Source organism: Coregonus clupeaformis, unplaced genomic scaffold (assembly GCF_020615455.1).
Source record: "Coregonus clupeaformis isolate EN_2021a unplaced genomic scaffold, ASM2061545v1 scaf4045, whole genome shotgun sequence".
Classification (NCBI taxonomy): domain Eukaryota; kingdom Metazoa; phylum Chordata; class Actinopteri; order Salmoniformes; family Salmonidae; genus Coregonus; species Coregonus clupeaformis.
The window spans coordinates 13,326-32,524 of record NW_025537499.1 but is presented as its reverse complement, the minus strand read 5'-3'; the positions used below and the strand labels follow the sequence as shown (position 1 = coordinate 32,524).

The 19,199-nt window shown below is 42.5% G+C and overlaps 1 pseudogene; it reads right to left on the bottom strand.

Annotated features, from left to right (window-relative positions):
* Positions 1–10: 10 nt before the first annotated feature.
* LOC123490458 lies at positions 11–12,941 on the bottom strand (annotated as a pseudogene).
* Positions 12,942–19,199: the final 6,258 nt, after the last annotated feature.

Here is a 19,199-nt window from a genome sequence, read left to right as displayed (position 1 = left end):
CCTCCCTCACCCTGTGGTATGACCCGTCCCCATGCCCCTCACCCTGTGGTACTGACCCGCCCCTGACAGAAAGAAAGACAGACAGGCAAGCAGTTGGACAGACAGAGACGAACAGATGGACAGACGGACATACAGACAGACAGAGACAGATAGACCAGTCGACCAGTCTATGTCCTCTGTCTGTCGGTCCTGTAGCAGGTTGTGGACCTCGGCTCTACAGCGGTCCTGGTAGTCCTGATGCTGAGACAAGTTATACAGAACCCAGCTGATCCCGCTGGCCGTGGTGTCATGACCTGAGAGAGAATAAAGTCTCAAATACAGTAGTTTATGATAGGATATACTGCCAGGGTAAATACAGTAGTTTATGACAGGATATACTGCCAGGGTAAATACAGTAGTTTCTGATAGGATATACTGCCAGGGTAAATACAGTAGTTTCTGATAGGATATACTGCCAGGGTAAATACAGTAGTTTCTGATAGGATATACTGCCAGGGTAAATACAGTTGTTTCTGATAGGATATACTGCCAGGGTAACTGTAGAAAGGGATAGAGTGGACCTAACCCCTTGAGGATCACCTCCAAACATGAAAGTGTCTGCCTCTGCTTTTATCTCCTCATTTGTGAGACCACGGCCCTCCTCATCCTTTGACAGCAGTAACAAATCAATGAAGTCTGCTACTCTCTTTCTCTTCTCCTCCCCTCCTGTGGTGTCAGCCTGGCTCTCTGGCTCCCCCTGGAGGAGAAGCTGTGCTCTGCGCTCCTGGACCACAGTGCTGGTGAACCTGTGTATAGGGTTGTACAATTCCAGTTACTTTCTGAAAATTCCCAAGTGTTCCAGAAATCCTGGTTGGAGGATTCCTGGATTTCCAGCTTCTGGGAATTTTCAAACCAGAATTTCAGGAAAACCTTGGAATTACAGGAACATTTCCAGAATTTTGCCAACTCCTACCTGTGTACTACACTACAGGCCTGTTTGAAGCGTTGTCCTTCTGGGGACCTCCAGTACAGCCAGTCCCAGTGGTGCAGGATACGACCTCTCCGCTCGATCACCAGGGTGCTCAGCTCAAAGATGGCTGCTATGTAGTCACTGGAACTCCTGGAGGAAAGGAAAGGAGCCATGAGACAGAGTTGGATAGAGGAGGGAGGGTAGAGGGGAGTAATGAGACATTAGAGTTGGATAGAGGAGGGAGGGTAGAGGGGAGTAATGAGACATTAGAGTTGGATAGAGGGAGGGAGGGTAGAGGGGAGTAATGAGACATTAGAGTTGGATAGAGGAGGGAGGGTAGAGGGGGAGTAATGAGACATTAGAGTTGGATAGAGGAGGGGAGGGTAGAGGGGGAGTAATGAGACATTAGAGTTGGATAGAGGAGGGAGGGTAGAGGGAGTAATGAGACATTAGAGTTGGATAGAGGAGGGGAGGGTAGAGGGGAGTAATGAGATATTAGAGTTGGATAGAGGAGGGAGGGTAGAGGGGAGTAATGAGACATTAGAGTTGGATAAGAGGAGGGAGGGTAGAGGGGAGTAATGAGATATTAGAGTTGGATAGAGGAGAGGGAGGGTAGAGGGGAGTAATGAGACATTAGAGTTGGATAGAGGAGGGAGGGTAGAGGGGAGTAATGAGACATTAGAGTGGATAGAGGAGGGGAGGGTAGAGAGGGAGTAATGAGAGACATTAGAGTTGGATAGAGGAGGGAGGGTAGAGGGGAGTAATGAGATATTAGAGTTGGATAGAGGAGGGAGGGTAGAGGGGAGTAATGAGACATTAGAGTTGGATAGAGGAGGGAGGGTAGAGGGGAGTAATGAGATATTAGAGTTGGATAGAGGAGGGAGGGTAGAGGGGAGTAATGAGACATTAGAGTTGGATAGAGGAGGGAGGGTAGAGGGGAGTAATGAGATATTAGAGTTGGATAGAGGAGGGAGGGTAGAGGGGAGTAATGAGACATTAGAGTTGGATAGAGGAGGGAGGGTAGAGTACAGTGAAAGAGGTGATTTGCTTATCTAATGTACTAAACAGTTGTATTTCCGGATTAGCTCTATAAACCAATTCGATTAAACAAATGAATTTGCCCTGCTAAGAGAGACTGGTCCAAAATGCTGCAACATACAACACACAACAGATGGAAAGAATCTGTCCTTGAGGTCACTTCTGGTCGTCCTTCCACAATACAGTAGATAGCACTGATATTATAGCCTGTATGGCTACTCTGATCTTATAGAATATACGTGTAGTGAGATGGGCTCTTGCCTCAGTCAGTATCGGAGGTAGAAGGTTACTGGGCTCTTGTCTCAGTCACTATCGGAGGTAGAAGGTTACTGGGCTCTTGTCTCAGTCAGTATCGGAGGTAGAAGGTTACTGGGCTCTTGTCTCAGTCAGAATCAGAGGTAGAAGGTTACTCACTGCTTCTGTATCAGTCATATTAAAGACAGGTTACTCACTGCTTCTGTATCAGTCATATTAAAGACAGGTTACTCACTGCTTCTGTGGCTCAGTCATATTAAAGACAGGTTACTCACTGCTTTCCGCAATCAGTCATATTAAAGACAGGTTATTCACTGCTTTACCCTGTATCAGTCATATTAAAGACAGGTTACTCACTGCTTCTGTATCAGTCAATTAAAGACAGGTTACTCACTGCTTCTGCTATCAGTCAAATTAAAGACAGGTTACTCACTGTGTATCAGTCATATTAAAGACAGGTTATTCACTGCTTCTGCATCAGCATATTAAAGACAGGTTACTCACTGCTTCTGTATCAGTCATATTAAAGACATTCCACACACACACTCACAGCTTTGTATCAGTCATATTAAAGACAGGTTACTCACTGCTTCTGTATCAGTCATATTAAAGACAGGTTATTCACTGCTTCTGTATCAGTCATATTAAAGACAGGTTACTCACTGCTTCTGTATCAGTCATATTAAAGACAGGTTACTCACTGCTTCTGTATCAGTCATATTAAAGACAGGTTATTCACTGCTTCTGTATCAGTCATATTAAAGACAGGTTACTCACTGCTTCTGTATCAGTCATATTAACGACAGGTTACTCACTGCTTCTGTATCAGTCATATTAAAGACAGGTTATTCACTGCTTCTGTATCAGTCGTATTAAAGGCAGGTTACTCACTCCTGGCAGTTGCTGTTGTAGCTGAAGGTACATCTGAGCAGACTGTCCAGAGTCATCAGGCTGATGTGACTGAACATGTCCTGGCAGCTCTTTCCCTCAGCCACCAGGCGGCGCCACTTAGACTGACACCAACAAGCAGGGGAGAGACCATGGAGTTAGTTAGAGGAATCATCTTTGTATCTGTCCCATTATGGTGTCTGTGACAGCACAGGCAGCGTCACCGAGGCTGTCTCCATTTTGAAGTAGTCCATTTTCTTGTTTTGTGTTTGAAAAAAAGCACAAAGCTAATATTGGTGATTTACAGACACCTGCAGCGCCGAGAGTCCCTGAATCATATATCGTGTCATTCATTTTATTGTGGCCACTAGATAGCATGTGATACTAGTTTAAAAGCCATTTGCAAACAATGCAACAAGGAGACAATGCTCTGATATTTGGCTGATCACTCCCAACCCACAGGAATTCCCACCAAGTGGACTACTTTCAAATGGTGGAAGCCCTCGATGGCAGTGTACACGCTAAAACGGGTTCTATCCATGATGAGTCCTCCGACTAACTCCTTCACCACACTACCTCTTACATTCTCACACCAGGGGGAGGCTGGCGGGAGAGCCTATAGGAGGACGGGCTCATTGTAATGGCTGGAATGGAAATAGATTAGCTCCCCTCCCACCGAGCCTCCTCTGTCGACACATGCTGCATCCAATGAACAAGTTTCAAAACAATCATTTGCATTCACAAATAAAAAGAGTGACGAGGAAACGAGACGAGCGAAAAACTCATTGCAAAAGTGTTGACGTGTAAACGTCCCTAAATGTCCCTTTTTTTTGTAACTGTGTCAAAACTTGTTTACATTAGACAGAGAGCCGATAAGCTTGACAAGACAGATGGAGCGGGAGATGAGAACTACTCACAAGCTATTTGTAAGCTATTTGCTTACTTCACTACATCATTCTAACTGCTCGTTTAGCGCATACATAATTACTATCAACAACGTCTATTTGCATGTGCTGGCGAGTGCCAACTAAACAGACTAGAACTATTAAAAGGATATGTCTTCGAATATCCAGTATTTTACTATACAGTGCCCTCTGTAATTATTGGGACAGTGAAGCATCTTTCTTCGTTGGCTCTATACTTCAAAACTTTGCATTTGAAATCAAACAGTGACCTTGAGGTTAAAAGTGCAGACTGTCAGCTATAATTTGAGTGTATTTTCATCCATATCGGGTGAACCATTTAGAAATTACAGCGTTTTTGTACATAGTCCTCCCATTGTAGGGGAGCAAAAGTATTGGGGACTAATTCCCTTATATGTGTATTAAAGTAGTAAAAAGTGTAGTATTTGGTCCCATATTCATAGCACGCAATGACTACATCAAGCTTGTGACTCTACACTTTTTTAAAAACAATTTATTTTGGTTGTGTTTCGGATTATCTTGTGCCCAATAGAAATGAATGGTAAATAATGTATTGTGTCATTTTGGGGTCACTTTTATTGTAAATAAGAATAGAACATGTTTCTAAACCACTTCTGCACATGAATGTGGATGCTACCATGATGATGGATAAGTAAGGCAACTAAGCCTGAGGGGGTGTTTATACGACCAATATACACGGCTAAGGGCTGCATCCAGGCACTCGTTGCGCCGTCTGTTGTAAGAACAGCCTTACCCTGAGTATATTGTTCATATACCACGAAAATGAGGAGCCTTGTTATATATAAACAACACAACGCAAATTAGAGCAGTAAAACTCAAATGTATTGTCATACCCGTGGTATACGATCTGATATACCATGGCTCTTAGCCAATCAGAATTCATAGCTCAAAACCAACTAGTTTATAATCCTGAATTAATCATGAATATTGATCAGTGAGAAAGTTACAGACGCACAAATACTCATACCCATAGTCCCTGTGCCATAGTCCCTGTGCCCAAGAAAGCGAAGTCAACCTGCCCTAAATGACTATCACCTGGACAAAAGGAACACCTATGTGAGAATGCTCTTTCATTGACTACAGCTGCAGCTGTTCAACACCATAGTGCCTACAAGCTCATCACTAAGCTAAGGACCCTGGGACTAAACACCTCCTCTGCAACTGGATCCTGGACCCTGGACGGGCCGCCCCAGGTGGCAAGGGTAGGCAACAACACATCTGCCACGCTGATCCTCGGAACCCCTCAGGGGTGTGTGCTTAGTCCCCTCCTGTACTCCCTGTTCACCCACGACTGTGTGGCCAAGCACGACTCCAACACCATCATTAAGTTTGCCTGACGACACAACAGTGGTAGGCCTGATAACCAACAATGATAAGACAGCCTATAGGGAGGAGGTCAGAGACCTGGCAGTGTGGTGCCAGGACAACAACTTCTCCCTCAATGTGAGCAAGACAAAGGAGATGATCGTGGACTACAGGAAACGGAGGGCCAAACACGCCCCCATTCACATCGACACAGCAAGCGGTACCGGAGCGCCAAGTCTAGGTCCAAGGCTCCTTAACAGCTTCTACCCCCAAGCCATAAGACTGCTGGAACAATCAATCAAATGGCCACCCGGACTATTTGCATTGTCCCCCTCATTTTCTTAAAACTGCATTGTTGGTTAAGGGCTTGCAAGAAGCATTTCAAGGTAAGGTCTACACCTGTTGTATCCAGCGCATCTGATAAATACCATTTTATTTTATTCGATTACCCCCAAGACATGCTAACCTCTCACCATTACAATAACAGGGAGGTAGCAATATCATACTCCCCAAGACATGCTAACCTCTCACCATTACAACAGGAGGTTAGCATTTTATATCATACCCCCAAGACATGCTAACCTCTCACCATTACAATAACAGGAGGTTAGCATTTTATATCATATCCCCAAGACATGCCAACCTCTCTCCATTACAATGTAACAGGGAGGTTAGCATTTTTGGGGGGTATAACTTTCTCACTCATCATTATTCACGATTCATTCAGGATTATCCTTCATCATGGTAGCATCCACGTTCATGTAGAATTGTTTTTATTTACAATAAAAGTGACACCAAAATGACACAATACATTATTTACCATTAATTTCCTTTGGGTACAAAATAATCGAAACTCAACCAAAACAAACAGCAAATGCATCCAACAAGTTTGTAGAGTCACAAGCTAGATGTGGTCATTGCGTGCTAGGAATATGGGACTAAATACTTAACTTTTGATTACTAATACACAAAGGGAATTAGTCCCAACCTTTTGCTCCCCCTAAAATGGGAGGACTATGTACAAAAAACTGCTGTAATTTCCAAATGGTTCACCCGGATATGGATCCAAAGTTTTCAAGTATAGAGCCAAAAGAAGCCAAAATGCTTCACTGTCCCAATAATTACGGAGGGGCGTTGAGAAGAAAAGAGAAGCTGGTGCAAAAAAAGAACTTGTGCACTATACCACTTGTTTCTCTAACATGTTTCATGTTAAGGGCCAAATGCCTTGAGTTTACTTGAGTGTTCCTCAAATGAACCCACACGATCAGTGCTGTTGCTCCATAGACTCACATGCATGATGTTGGTGGAGTGGTTAAAGGTCTTGACATAGTTCTGAGATGTCGAAATGGAAGGCAGGAGGAGTAGGCGTCTGCGCGGCAGACCAGTCCTCTCCGTTACTCAGGAGAAGACTCTGTCCTGTAGGACAATATTACTGTAGCTGTGACTAGGACAGAGGATCTGAGAGTACTGTATATACTATAGGAAATACCTTTGTAACTAGGACAGAGTATCTGAGAGTACTGTATATAGTATAGGAAATATTACTGTGACTAGGACAGAGTATCTGAGAGAGTACTGTATATACTAAGGAAATATTACGTAACTAGGACAGTATCTGAGAGCACTGTATATACTATAGGAAATATTACTGTGACTAGAACAGAGGACCGAAAGTAATGTGTATAGTATAGGAAATATTACCGTACACTGTGACTAGGTCAGAGATCTGAGAGTACTGTATATACCATAGGAAATATTACTGTAACTGTGACTAGGTCAGAGGATCTGAGAGTACTGTATATACTATAGGAAATATTACAGTGACTAGGACAGAGGATCTGAGAGTACTGTATATGTATAGGAAATATTACTGTAACTAGGACAGAGGATCTGAAAGTACTGTATATACTATAGGAAATATTACTGCGACTAGGACAGAGGATCTAAGAGTACTGTAATAATCCTGGGGACAGTAAATGAAAAAGATGTTCATATTTTGTATCTACCCAGCCATGGTCTCAGGGAACCCATAGAACAGCTCATCTTTGACTGTGATGGAAGCTGCAAGGATGGACGAATGGTGAAGGAAAACAGTTGTTGTCAAAAGTTTTGAGAATGACACAAATACAAATTTTCACAAAGTCTGCTGCCCTCAGTTTTGATGAATGCAATTTGCATATCAGTGGGGGAAAACAAGTATTTAGTCAGCCACCAATTGTGCAAGTTCTCCACTTAAAAAAGATGAGAGAGGCCTGTAAATTTCATCATAGGTACACGCCAAACTATGACAGACACAATTTGAGATTTTTTCCAGAAAATCACATTGTTAGGATTTTTTATGAATTTATTTCGCAAATTATGGTGGAAAATAAGTATTTGGTCACCTACAAAACAAGCAAGATTTCTGGCTCTCACAGACCTGTAACTTCTTCTTTAAGAGGCTCCTCTGTCCTCCACTGGATACCTGTATTAATGGCACCTGTTTGAACTTGTTATCAGTATAAAAGACACCTGTCCACAACATCAAACAGTCACACTCCAAACTCCACTATGGCCAAGACCAAAGAGCTGTCAAAGGACACCAGAAACAAAATTGTAGACCTGCACCAGTCTGGGAAGACTGAATCTGCAATAGGTAAGCAGCTTGGTTTGAAGAAATCAACTGTGGGAGCAATTATTGAAATGGAAGACATACAAGACCACTGACAATCTCCCTCGATCTGGGGCTCACGCAAGATCTCACCCCCATTGGGTCAAAATGATCACAAGAACGGTGAGCAAAATCCCAGAACCACACGGGGGGACCTAGTGAATGACCTGCAGAGAGCTGGGACCAAAGTAACAAAGCCTACCATCAGTAACACACTACGCCGCCAGGGACTCAAATCCTGCAGTGGCAGACGTGTCCCCTGCTTAAGCCTGTACATATCCAGGCCCGTCTGAAGTTTTCTAGAGTGCATTTGGATGATCCAGAAGAGGATTGGGGAGAATGTCATATGGTCAGATGAAACCAAAATATAACTTTTTTGGTAAAACTCAAATTGTCGTGTTTGGAGGACAAAGAACACCATACCTACTGTAAGCATGGGGGTGGAAACATCATGCTTCTGGGGGCTGTTTTTTTCTGCAAAGGGACCAGGACGACTGATCCATGTAAAGGAAAGAATGAATGGGGCCATGTATCGTGAGATTTTTGAGTGAAAACCTCCTTCCATCAGCAAGGGCATTGAAGATGAAACGTGGCTGGGTCTTTCAGCATGACAATGATCCCAAACACACCGCCCGGGCAATGAAGGAGTGGCCCCGTAAGAAGCATTTCAAGGTCCTGAGTGGCTTAGCCAGTCTCCAGATCTCAACCCCATTGAAAATCTTTGGAGGGGAGTTGAAAGTCCGTGTTGCCGCAGCGACAGCCCCAAAACATCACTGCTCTAGAGGAGATCTGCATGGAGGAATGGAGCCAAAATACCAGCAACAGTGTGCGAAAACCTTGTGAAGACTTACAGAAAACGTTTGACCTGTGTCATTGCCAACAAAGGGTATATAATAAAGTATTGAGAAACTTTTGTTATTGACCAAATACTTATTTTCCACCATAATTTGCAATAAATTCATTAGAATCCTACAATGTGATTTTCTGGATTTTTTTCCCTAATTTTGTCTGTCGGTAGTTGATGTGTACCTATGATGAAAATTACAGGCCTCATCTTTTTTAAGTGAGAGAACTTGCACAATTGGTGGCCCCGCTAAATTTTTCCCCCACTGTACTCCAGAATGTCATGAAGAGTGATCAGATTAATTACAATTAATTGCAAAGTCCCTCTTTATGAAAATGAACTTAATCCCCAAAAACATTTCCACTGCATTTCAGCCCTGCACCACAAAAGGACCAGCTGCCATCATGTCAGTGATTCTTTGCTAACACAGGTGAGAGTGTTGACGAGGACAAAGGGCTGGAGATCCTTGTCATGCTGATTGAGTTAGAATAACAGACTGGAAGCTTTTAAAAGGAGGGTGTGGTGCTTGAAATCATTGTTCTTCCTCTGTTAACCATGGTTACCTGCAAGGAAACATGTGCCGCCATCATTGCTTTGCACTAAAAGGGCCTCACAGGCAAGGATATTGCTGCTAGTAAGATTGCACCTAAATCAACTATTTATCGGATCATCAAGAACTTCAAGGAGAGAGGTTCAACTGTTGTGAAGAAGGCTTCAGGGGCACCCAAGAAAGTCCAGACAAGCGCCAGGACCGCCTCCTAAGTTGGGATTCAGCTGCGGGATCGGGGCACCACCAGTGCGAGAGCTTGCTCAGGAAATGGCAGCAGGCAGGTGTGAGTGCATCTGCACGCGACAGTGAGGCGAAGACTTTTGGAGGATGGCCTGGTGTCAAGAAGGCAGCAAAGAAGCCACTTTCCCAGGAAAAACATCAGGGACAAACTGATATTCTGGCAAAAGGTACAGGGATTGGACTGCTGAGGACTGGAGGTAAAGTCATTTTTTGATGAATCCCCTTTTCCGATTTTATGGGGCATCCGAAAAACACCTATCAACATCTTCACTTAGAAAGTGTCGGCTGCAGACTCGTGTGTTTGTTGTAAGAAAGCTGGACTCGCCGAATGTTAATCACCCACCGTTTATGTAATCCACTGTCTTTGGGAAAAGTAAAAAAACTAACAGAAGAATTGTATCTGGGCAGACACTGTGACATTATGCGGACGGCACAGCAGTGATGGCTGGAAGAGCTGTCATCCCGCTTTTTTGAAAGGACACTTTGCAGCGCTTTACACGCCATCGTAGTTATAAGTCAAGACGAAGTATCCCAAGTAAAAACATTAACATAAACATTAAGATAAACAACAACAACGATTTAAAATTACCGCTGGATGTTTTTGACCACTAGCATTCAACGCTAGCATACGGTAGCACAGCTGCTTTTACGATAACCGGAAGTTTACGCCCCATCCTGGAGATTTAACCGAAATACGCCATGTCGCTTGTGCATATTGCCTATTGTTCTCCACAAGCCCCCTAATCAAATTATTATATAACCTCTCCAAAAAGTAGACGCTGCACGCTTTTCACACATTTATATATCTTGTTGTATGTGAGTCTATGCAAATGTTCACAGGCTGATCAAAGAATGTTGGAGATAAGTTGGAATGTTCAGCATGCTCATGTGAAAATGACTGTATCAAACAACAACGGAACATCCTATTGGGATGGATCTCGCTTTAAAATTCCATTGGATTTGGTTCATTTTTAGGCTGTCATATCTGATGATTTACCTAGGCTGATTCACATTGAAATACGGGTTACAAATAGCAGAACAACATATTTGTTTTAGGAATTGGTCATACTGGGAAATAAGTTCAAGAGATCCAGATTGCTACCATGTTGGTTTTATAGTTGCCACCTTGTATAGCAATACTCAGCATGCTAACATGAAAGGTGTGCTCTGTCATTTGTTGAGTTGTCCCAGCAAGTTAAAAAATCTAATATTTAAGGTAAACACAAATTATCTCTAAAAATAAACATTGGCGATTATAACTATTCTGTCCATGACCATCTTAAATGATCCTAACTCATACGGTTATTTCATGAAATATGATTATATTGATATGATAATGCATTTTGTAGCCATAAGTTCGGTGTCTGACTGACAAATTTGATTGAAATGATGCAATCGGTGATTAGAAAATCTTTTTAGCAATTGGACTACTGCTGATGCCTTGGATAACCTCAGCAGCCACTAACCAATACATATCTCAGTAGGTCCTATACTGCAATATACTATGTTTCCATCTATGAAGGCAGTAAACAAGGTTTAATACTTCACCAGCTATGTAGGTTGATTCCTTCATCTTCAGGGGGTTTGTTAGAAAGCTACGTTGGAAATGCAGTGTACAGTATATATGATAGGATTCAAGACGTAGATGTTATATTATTGGCATGGGATATTGTATATCACTAGACCCCTTTTAGGAACATAATAGATACATGTTTAATTGTTTGAAATTGAAATATAGAAATGAGGGATGCAAATACCTCCTAGACCATTTATATGAAGTGTTTTGGAACATTACTGGAACCGCTTTTGCTAATACTTCATGTCGCTTTTGATGTTAACACAATTTCTAGAATCATATTGAATTATCATTTTAATTTAACAGACATCAGTGAATGCTTCTAAACTTTTTGTAAGTGTTTTTAATGTGTTTGAAACGGTTACAAAACTCAGCAATTCTGACAGCTTTTTGGGCATATTCTTACCATGATTCTGGTAATATTTTGCTAAAGACACGTAACTGACATACTTGGGCCATCATTTTGTGTTGTCCTCATTGTAACACACATTTTAAGCCATTATTGGCCTTATTACACCAGTTATTTATTCAGCTATGGCCATGCAAACGGAATCCAGTTCCTCCCTATTGAAATTAATGGCAGCCATCTTGAACATAGGCTACTGGGACTTCATGAGACAAAATCTATGATGACTCTACTGTTTATTGCTCAAACACTTTCCCAATGGGGTCTCCTGGTTCTGTGTGAAAATGTGGCGTAGTTAATCATCTGGGTACCACGTGATAACAGAGCGCATCCCAATACTGCCCATTCTTTTTTTTCAGTCATTTAGCAGACGCTCTTATCCAGAGCGACTTACAGGAGCACTTAGAGTTAAGTGCCTTGCCCAAGGGCACGCCGACAGATTTTTCACCTGGTCGGCTGGGGATTAGAACCAGCGACCTTTTCGGTTACTGGCACAACGCCCTAACCACTAAGCTACTGAGCTACTCCGTCTCCATGCACCACAAAAATGCATACATGTATAGACCTTGATCCCCAAGGTGGGCCCACAGACACCAAATTGTTTCATACCTTAATTTGTGTTGTATCATGAAGTTAATAAAATATCAATTGTGCTAGCATAAGAAGATTGTTCCCTGACAATACAAAGCTATATTTCATGCCCTCAGTCCTGTTGGCCCAACTAGCCGCATAACATAACATATCATGCAGTGATAACCACATTTAGCTACCTCCGATAAGTGCTTATCATACCGAAATATAACCCACAGTCCACAGACATGGACCTTATTGAAAATCATTGTTAGACTTTGCCACCCTCAAAGTGGGACAACCATGGGACATTTGTCCCTCTGGCCTCATGGACTAAACGAGGTGGTCCTCTGTATACAGGGTCCTTTTATTAGGGCACTACAACTAAAAAACGTTTTGAAACATTTAGCAATGGGATATGAAATTGCATTTCTTATTTGGACAATTCCCAGGTAGTCCCTCCTTGTTTCAGTGTGGTTTTCTTCAGCTTGGTGCCCCAATGAACAGGACCCGGGAGGGGGGAGTGGAACAGGGACCCAGGAGGAGAGGGGGTGAACAGACCCAGGAGGGGGGAGTATGTACCTGGCGCCAGCAGCAGAGGCTTGATGTAGTCAGGGTGGAAGAGTCGAACCAGGGGAGTAGAAGGGCCCCAGAAACCAGAGCAGGAGTGGCTGTAGGCTCTTGACCAGCTGATCCACTGCCTGCAGACCCCTCCGTGCTCCGCATCTAACACACACAAAAACACACACAAACACACACACACACATGCACGCAGGCGGGGCTGCACACGCACATGCACACACACGTACATGTACGCATGTATGCACACATGTTCACGTGCACATGCAGACACACACACACACACACACATTGTGGTTTATAATATATGAATAGACATAAACAAGTATATTTGCATGAGGAAAACAAAGACAGGAAGGTGAATAGTAGGGGAGGAGGGGGTCTTCTGGTTCCTCCAGAATTGTGAAATTTGAAGGTAATGTTTGCGCTGTACTATTGCTGAAACCAAAACCCCCATGTGAAATATCCAGTCACTGGTGTCACAAACACACTGCAAGAAACAACTGCAAAGACTGATACAAAGCTACTTTTTATAACCACAGGCTTGGGGGTGGGGGGTAGTGGTGTGAAATGAGTTACCAATAAAGACTTTAGCAGTGTATTTATTTTTAGACATTTGACAACTGAAGTTGTAAAAGACAGGCTTTAGTTTTCAGTGTTTGTGGTGGAAGGGACACTTACTGTAGCCTTGTGAACCACAGGAAGAACCTTTTCTGTAAACAAAAGCACTGCTGTCTAACAGTCAGCATCGCCAGCCTAATACAAAAATGGTGGTCACTGAGACTTAAAACATCCACTGAATTCATTAAAAACATTTCCTTTCCCAAGAGCAACATAACTTAAAAATTAATATTGGATCACCTTTATTAACAAAGGTCTATTTTTCAGCTCAACATGCAGGTAGCAGTGTAGGGGTTAATGTCCTGTCAATTCCACCCATTAATTCAGTCTACACACATACATACACACACACACACGCAAACACACACACACGCGCGCACGCACACATGCACGCACACACACACACGCACGCAGAGAGAGAGAGTTGTTTTGTCACCCTCCCAGGTGTCCCATTAGGCCGGTTGTGTGTGGGCGGCATACTGAAGCACCGGAGACGTCTGGTGAACTGGCATGGCTCCACAGCAGACAGACGACACGGAGGGGACAGGAGGAGGAGGAGAACCAGAGCAGAGAGCTGGAGGAGAAACAGAGATGGAGCAGAGAGGAGACAGGAGACCTCCCAGACCCAGGAGTCCATCTAGCAGACGCACCCAGCACTGCATCCACAACAGCCATCCTGGTACAGACACAACACCATCGACCAGAAATCAAATAAAGCTATTCTAGTCTATTCTTCCTGGTATGATAGACAGTAGAGACACAACAAGGGTTGAGACATATAGAAAGACGTCCGCTTTGTCAGCAGAAACAGCAGATCTTTTAACACAATGTATTTAACTGATATAACGATGTGCTGTCTCATAGACCGTAGAGCCAGCCTATCGGTGCAACAAGAATAGAATCCTATATCACCTGAACTGGTGAATAACAATACCCTGAACAAACTTAGTATGATGGCTTTTCGCGCTCATCGCACAAAGACTGAAATATATAGTAGACCTATTTATAGATGGTAGTCTGCTCACACAGATACTTGCCTCTCTTAGAAGAGCTGACTGGCCTGGTTTAGTTCCTCTTAATGCATTGAGATGGTCTCACCCCCAGCCCCCTTTCAACATCTCTTTATTTGAATCCCTTTTCCGCCACAGATTGACTCAACACACAACAGGGAACCTACATGCTGTTAACCCATAGGGGCCCTGGGTCGAAAGTAGTACACTAGAAACGGAACAGGGTGCTGTTTGGGCCAGAAGCCTGGAAAGCAGAGAACCACTGCCACCCATGTGGTCATTTTGACCCCGGAGGCATATTTTTTTATCAAAGGCGGTTTACTCACTTCTTCCAATGTTTCATGACTTTGTCAATCAACTTGTTCTTGAACAAATCGGAATCATTGTTTCAGTGTTTTTTTATCAATGTGGACATTTTGAAAAATTCCTTTGGGGTCATTTTTAATTCCGCCTATAGTAATTTGATAAATATAACCTTTATTTCAATCTAGGTTTCTCTGGAGACATAATACATGTTATCCATACCACCAGAGGGTGGAGAGACGGAGTTGTGATTTGACCAGACAGACCATCTGTAGAGATATAGCCATGTACTCGCTTAACATTAGGACTGTTTTTATATCACGATCGTATGACTGTGTACAAAACCAAAATTTACCTTATTTGTGTGCATATAAAATCTGCCAATGGTATAAAAAGTCTGTATTCAATGCTTCCCATTTTTCTGTATGTGCATCTTTCGACGCAAAACCCACCACTGGTGTTTCATATAGATGCATAGCACCAGGTCCAATCCAAGTGCCGCTTAGCAAACTCCAGGCATTTACATTTGTTGAATGACATTGAAAATAGAGCAGAAAAGAACCCCATACTACTGGGTGAGAATGAATCCTGGGGCCTTGTTAAGGTCAACGGCATCGTGAACTTTATCCGCTATCATGACATCATAACCCACAACTTGGCTATAAGCTTCTGCCAGGAGGCTGACTAGGATTTTCAAGCAAGACAAAACCCCAAGAACACATAAAAAATTAATCAACAAAGAAATGGTTAATTGACCATGGTGTAATATTTCTTCCTCTCCAATCCCAAGCCAAAACATTTGCAGAAAAAGGCTCAGCGCTGTTATCCTCACAAGGTATTGAAAGGTATTGAAAAAGGGGTGCCAATTATTTTGACTCTCTAGGTTTTTGAGAAAGTATTACTTGTTAATAAACAAAATATATTTCTCTGAGCAATTGTAATAGTATAACAAAAATATAATTCCGAAATGTTTTGAGCATACGATACAGCTTAGTAATTGTATTATTTATTTATTTGGACTTATTTTATACAGTCTTTTTTTGCTCATCTTAATCAAGGCCAATCATTTTGGACCTGACTGTATGTGTTCGTGGTCGCCTTATGACGGTGTTAAGACCACCGAAATAGAAGAATGGGTAGAACGCTCGAGGAACCTCTGGCAATTTAACCGCTGAACTAACTCATGGGAAGCACATACAACCACAAAGCTGGTGATTGCGATGTATAATTTTCATGGCAATTTTGAAAAGTTAATACTAGGACTATTTGCTCTCAATGACTTCTTTGGACGAACAGATGTTGAGTATCTGTAAAGTACAGCATCTTCTCACTCACTTTTTTTGTCAAGTTAGTTGAATGGCTGTCAGACATTAACCAGCCTTTGTTGTCCGACATCACACCGTAAACGGCGTAAAGACTGAGATTGACAAAGGCCTACAAAATGAGCTGGTTCTTGATATTTACACACTTGTCTTCAGTCATTATCGCCACATGGCACTCGACCATTATCCTTTGAAAATCATGTAAAATACAAAGCACAAAGAACAAATGCCTCTTTTTTTGCATGTGCACATTTAGGCGTGTGTCATCTTTTCATTGATCTTCAGTTTTCAATACTTTATTTTCATCTAATTTATTTTTGCTTTGATGCGAGGACCTGAACTAAATTGAACCGCAGACGCTGACCTTCATATTGGAGTCTGTCCTTCTGATGTTAACACGCGGATCTCTTTCCCCCTCTCAGTGTTTCTGTTTTGAGGAGCAGCGGTTGAACCCTAAAGAGGAAGTGGACATAACCGCGTTCTTCTACATCGACCCCGATGTGATGAGGACCTGCGTAGGGCCCACGCCAACACCACACCCTCTCATACACTCTCACCCCCTCCCTGGATAATTTGACTTCACTACACGAGCTAAAGATTGGCCTCTGCCTTTGTCAGCCATTTTTAAAGACTATTTACTGCCGATCTCAGAGCTGCTGGAGAGTATGTCCAGTATATGCAGCAGGCATTCAATACATGTGTTGGTCTGAGTGCTAAGACACATTTCATCCCTGTGGTAAGTGGTTCACAAAAGCAAAGGTTTATGTATGTGGATTACACTGTAATATCAGTATCCCTGAATGAGAGAATGCAATTTAATATATGAAAATTATAATGTACAGAGAAGAGGTTATTTACATTTTATTCACTAGCAGACGCTCTTATCCAGAACGCTTACAGTTAGGTGAGTGCATACATTTTCATATGGCCCCTGTGTGGTAAACGAACCCAAAACCCCTGCCGTTGCAAGTGCCATAGCTCTACCAACTGAGCTAAGCAGGAGAGCCCCCTGATCACTTTTGTAAAAATGTTTTCCAAGAAGCGACGAATAGTTCACTGATCATCAAGTGTCTTTAAGTGGGGAGGGTCCTCAGAGGAGGAAGGAGGACCATCCTCCTCAGTGAATATCATCAAAATACAAATAGTGAAACATAAAAAAGTTATACTTTTTAGATAAACCCCGACTAAATAATACTCACGCCACCAAATCATTGCAATGAGGGTCTACAGTAGTCAGCAGCACTCTGTAGGGTAGCACCATGGTGTAGCCGGAGGACAGCTAGCCCCGCCCTCCTCTGGGTACATTGGCTACAATACAAAACCTAGAGGCTCATGGTTCTCACCCCCTTCCATAGACTTCCCACAGTAATTATGACAACTTCCGTAGGGACATCCTCCAATCTATCAGCGCTCTGCAGCATGAACTGACATGTTGTCCACCCAATCAAAGGATCAGAGAATGAATCTAGTACTGAAAGCATAAGCTACAGCTAGCTAGCACTGCAGTGCATAACATGTGGTGAGAAGTTTACTCAGAGAGAGAGAAAGACAATAGTTTAAACTTTTTAACAAATTAATTTATTCCAAAATGATGGAGAAGCAAGAGAGACAGAGAGAGATTTGGTTGTATTTTTTTAAACGCTCACTTAGGCACGAAGCACTAGCTAGTTTAGCTCTATTCAAACACCCTGCTCAAAACAGAGAGGGGATGCTATAAGCTAGCAACTGGCTATGGCTAGCCAACACTGGAACTCTTAGTTAAGGTCAGGGTAAACTTTTGGTTTTATTTATTCATTGTCACTGGGGCCAGCCGGGTACCTACTAAACTGCTTTCCGACTGTATACTGTACGATGATTGAGCAGCGGGTTTTCTAAACCGCGAGTTCTAGTAGAAGCTATGTTGACTATGATGTGACAACGATGTAGGCTGTGTGTAGCGTTAGCAGTCGTGATTTGAAGGTTTGGCTTGGAAAGGTTTTTTTCACCTGGTCACAGACAGCGGATGTGTTGAGCACTGAAGTCCACAAGTGGAAGGGAAAAGGCGAGAGAAGGAGAGCGCCTGGATAGTTACAAGAAAAAATTATATAAACAACCAGCAAAGGGATCATGCTGTTTTTATGTGGCTGCTATGAAAGTGAACTGTGTTTGGGTATGGGACTTAGGTGTATTCATTCCGCCGATTCTGAATTGAAAACGCTTTTTAAACGGAAGCCAACGGAACGAAACGTGAATAAACATAACTGAATTTGTCCAATAGAAACTCTCGCTTGCAACTGTTGGACTAATGATTACATCCGATCAGCTAGATGCAGGCAAGAGTGTACAAGGCGGTATTGGAATGTGTCACTGACTCACTTTGATTACTAAAAAATTATCTTGACCTGTGCATCTCACGTTGTAAACTTTCATTCATAGGCTAGGTATGTAGCAACCCTCAAGATGGGTACAGGGAAAATGTGAGTATCATGGGTGAGTAGCCTGAACATCGGCATGTTACTTGAGCTGGGTGTAATGGAATATGAACGACAGTCATCCAATCCGCTGTAATAGAAATAAGGCACATGCAACAACAACTAAAAAATCATCCTCCTCATCTTAACGACCATCACTGGGCTGTACAGTGGTTCTTCAAACAAATACATTTTGATTAAGGAGCTAATTGTTGAGTTTTTTCATGATTCCCCGTGAGCACTAATCTGACTATTTTTCATGAAAGGTCAATTCATCCATCTGAACTGCAAAAAAAGCCTTTTGATGTGTTTATTTGTCTTACAGTGTTTATAATGTGTATTATCGTGATTTCACCACTAGAGGGCAGGAGTGGATACGCCAATCATTATGGAACTGTCAAACATCTGCCAAAGATCAATTGGAAATACAAATTAAATAATGATAAATCAATATCACAATTGCTGGGTTATTATGGATGATTTTCAGGTACATATGTTGTAGAATTAAACACCTATATGCCTTTACAAATGTTTATGGATTGGAGAACCAGTTGAAGGGTTAATACAGAGCAGAGACATTTATGTGTTTTTCATAAACTCCCTGCAGCTGGTCTAAAGCTTTCAATGACATGTGATGGCTGTGTGAAGATTGGAGTAAACAATGGACCTAGTGTTATCATTTGTTTTGCTTATGACCCT